The sequence below is a fragment of the Euprymna scolopes genome, chromosome 4 (genome assembly GCF_053919585.1).
Source record: "Euprymna scolopes isolate OS-2025 chromosome 4, ASM5391958v1, whole genome shotgun sequence".
In the NCBI taxonomy this organism is placed as follows: Eukaryota; Metazoa; Mollusca; class Cephalopoda; order Sepiida; family Sepiolidae; genus Euprymna; species Euprymna scolopes.
In genome coordinates, this window is record NC_136485.1 from 87,900,781 (window position 1) to 87,905,320 (window position 4,540).

Below are 4,540 nucleotides of genomic sequence, written 5' to 3' on the forward strand. Positions count from 1 at the left end.
AATCTCCAGTGTTTTGTTTAAATACTGGGCAGACAAACAAGGTTTTCCAAGGTATTAAGAAGCATTTATCAGTAAGTTATCGATTGAGGAGCTTTGCAAAAATGGGTGCTACTCCAGTTATAGCTTTTTGAGTACTATGACGAAAATATTTTTAAGATCAGTTGCTTTGTTAGCATTAAGGTTTTTGAAGAGCATGGACACATGACGAATAGATATGTGAATGTCGCTTAAATTATTTTCAGTCATTTGAGAAAATTCGAGAGGTAGATGGCCCTGATCGTATAGGATTGAGTTTGCTGCAAAGTCCATTGCAAAAAGTTTGTCTTTGTCAGATGCTGACGTGATCATCACCAGCCCATTGATTTAGATTTAGATTTAGGAAGCAAATCTCTTCAGGACTTTGTTCGTTATACGCCGAAACACAAGGGCTTTTCTTGGCCCTTTGGCGAAGATCAAAGTGTAGTATCTGTTCTTACTACATGTTGTACTTATTGTGATATAAAGTGGGGGATCACTTTTCTGTATTAATTTAATGTGAAATGATTACCCACTTTACAACCAGTCAGTCTCAAAGTCATTCAAGTCATTCTCCAGATCATTCAAGTTGATTTTGAAGGATTCCAGTTATTTTTTAAACATTCAAGTCATTCTTAAGGTCATTCAATTCATCCTTAAGTTCATAAAGTCATTCTAAGTCATTTACTTTTTATTTATTTAAGTCATTTCAGCCCATTTTTCGGTCATTTTAGTTTATCTTTAAGAATTTCATGTCAATCCTACATTCACGCATTCATTCATTACACGAGAGCACGCGACTAATGGCTATCGACCTTGTTTTGTGGGGGAAAGGGATTCTGAGTTTAAATTCAAATATAATTTCCTTTTTAATAGGAACACTTCTAAAGATCTTTATTATATTTTCACGTGTGTCCAAAGTTAGGAAACAGCATAAAGATTTATTGTTTCAGAAGAAGACGATGGCTGACGACGACAGTATCCAGACGGCGTCAAATAAAATTAAAAAACCTTGTCCAAAACATTTTAAATCTTTTGAACTGCTTTAAATGTTTAGCTAATATATGCTAAAATATTTTCAAAAGTTTTTTATGAACAAATAAAAATTAGACTCTGAGAATCATGTTAAATCTGGGATTGGGGTTTATAAAACACGAGCCTGGGTGCCTGGCGTTGCCCTGGTATTTGGAGGTGTGCGTTGAGCAAAAATAAATAAATAAGGTAGCAGTAGGCAGGCAGGCAGGCTCGAACCCTTACCGCAAATAAGGAAAAGATCGTGAAAACAGCGTGACGCTTTTAGTGTTGCGCCCATCGCCAAACAGAGAGTAATGAATGTTTAAATTAAGGCTAGTCATTCGAAAAGCGGGGGTGACTTTCGAAAATATCGGCGACCTCTAACTGTAGAAAATACCTAGTTGAGAGTTAAGCAATTAATATTTTTATGGACTTTTTCGATATTTGTCGTCCGAAGAGTGGAGCTTCAACACGATACTGATCTCGTGAAAGTCCGTCGCCTCGGTCAAAAGTTGTAAGAAGTAATACATATATACATACATACATACATACATGCATAGATACATAGATGCATACATACATGATGATTGCAACGTCTTGTCAGACGAGTGCCACTCCCTCAGGTGCTGAAAGTCCATGAGCCCGAAGATAACCTTAACTTTAGTCCTGCCGAAAAAAAAAAATTCACATGCACAAGCAGACATGACACTGAAGACGGTCACTGGTATATATACATATATATACATGCACGCATGCATACACATATGCACATACACACATAGAAATAATCCACATATATGCATACATACATACACACTACATATATGCATACATAGACATACTTATACATAAACATACACAAGACGGTCATTGGCATGCATACACACACATATATATATTTAAACGCAAATATGCATATATACAGATACACACATATCTGTAAACATACACATATATGTACATACACCATGAATACACATGCATACGTATACAGACACACATGCATACATACAGATATACATACATACACATATATATATATACATACATCCATACGTACATACATATATACACACACACACTTACCTACATATACATACACGTATGTAAATATGCACTGATACATACATATATACATACATACATACACACCTACAAATACATACACACATATACATACATACATACATCCATACATACACATACGCACATACATATATACACACACACTTACCTACATATACATACATGTACGTAAATATGCACACATACATACATGCCCACACATACACACATATATATGCATACATACACAAATACATAAATACACATACACACGCCCATATACATACATGCACACATACACACAAACACACATATACATACATATAAACATAGATATACACACATACAAATGTACATAAACATACATACACCTATATATATATGCATAGATGCATATAAAAATGGCAGATCAATTACTACATGCTTCCAGCATTTCAGACCTACACGCGTCACAACTTTTCCATCGCAATAGGACCGTTTTTTTTTTGTTATAGCCTGAGGGAGTATCTGTACCTGATGGTGTTACAGTGTTTTAGCTTTGTACGACAGCTAAATCTCTCTCTCGGATCAAAATGTTGACATCCAGCAACAAGCAAGAGCAAGATAGCCAGCAACAAGTCAAACTGCAGACCAGCTTAATGCGGGTACTGGTCTCTCGCTTTATGTTTTTTAACTCAGAGATTTGCTTCTCCTAGAGGGGTTGCCTTCACCACGGCTTACGGGAGCCCCCTCCACCCCGCATACACATGGAAATAAACACATGCGTACATAGACATACGCCAACATACGTGTGCATGCGCACAGACATACAAACGTAATCACGTAGAGGCACACATATACGCATATACACACACATATGTACACACACACACACACACATGCAAAATACACACGAATAAATAGTCCAAAAGTCATAAATAGTAAGTAAGTGAACAGCGATTGGACCATTTTTGTCCCTTTTCCTCCCTGCTTTGATTTTTTTTTTAAAATGAAGTTTGATTCAAACTCATTTTTTTGCAACACATGACGATAAAATTAACAGACTCGCATATAATTCTCCAAACAAAACAACGTACGAATTGACAAGACAGTCCAACTGAAAGTTATTTAAAGACGCTTGCACTTTTTTTTAATACATACATACATACATACATACATACATACATACATACATACATAGATGAATACATGCATACATACATACATACATTTAAACAGACAGGTGAGATTTATATTATGAATGACTCGTACTCTCATATTGTAAATGAACAACTTTTAATAGATAAATATTTTTTTGTTTATTTCACTTTTTCAAGTAAAAATAAAAAGAGTTGTTTTGGAAACGGAAATCAAACTCCTTTTTTTCCGAATCCGATAACTCCAAAAGTTTTGATTTTATTGATTCGGATTAATTGTCTAAACCGTAATATATATATATATATATATATATATATATATATATATATATATATATATATATATATATATATACTAGCAAAAGTACCCGTCGTTGACAAAGTTCAAAAACAGCCTACAGAAAATGGACTCTGATTTAGGAAAGTATGATTGGTTATGAAAAGGAAGGGTTGTAAAGAGATTGCTTCGAATTTGGGGGTATCAAAACCAAAGCAAAATATAATAAAAGTAAAAATAAAATAGATAAACCCCATAATTTATTATACCATACCTGCTTACACTGAAACGCTTATCACAATATTCTGTAGATCTATATTAAAAAAACCTTGTAAAACTTTGTGACATATTTTGTGACTCCATTCTATGGAGGTCAGGCGCGAACGAACATCCCATAATTTTATTATGCCATATCTCTTCAAACTGAAACATAATTATCAAAGTATACTTACGCAGATAGATATGAAAAGTCTTTATTAAAGTTTGTGCCTATTTACATTCTATGGAAGCCAGGCGCGAACGCAGACCCCACAATTTTATTATACAATCCCTATTTAAGTTAAAACATACTTATCAAAGTATTATTATGCACATCTATAACAAAAACACTTGTAAACGTTTTTTTTTTAATTTAAAATTTTTTATTTCCATACTTTGTGGACCAGGCGCGAACGCAGACCCCACAATTTTAACGAATCATCATTATGCCAGATCAAACATACCCATTGTCTCGATACATCTTCTATCATGTGATCAGTTTTCTATAATAGTCAACCATATAGGAGCCTATTCGTGACCAGACACACACACAGACGTTCAGCTTTATATTATAGATATATAGTAATGAAATCAAAAGGATGTAGTGTTTAACTGATATACGCAATGGTAAACTTCAATCTTATATAAATACCAGTGTTTATATATAGATACTTTAATCCCAACTGAATAAAAAAGCTCAATACGCAATAAAGAGTAGAGCTTATTATGAGAGAAAGAAAATTAAAACTGAACTTTACAATTAAAAGTTGAACTT

The 4,540-nt window shown here is 33.9% G+C and overlaps 1 pseudogene; it reads left to right on the plus strand.

Moving 5' to 3' along the window:
- Positions 1-426: 426 nt before the first annotated feature.
- LOC145275157 (U2 spliceosomal RNA) lies at positions 427-649 on the plus strand (annotated as a pseudogene).
- The last annotated feature ends 3,891 nt before the right edge of the window (positions 650-4,540 follow it).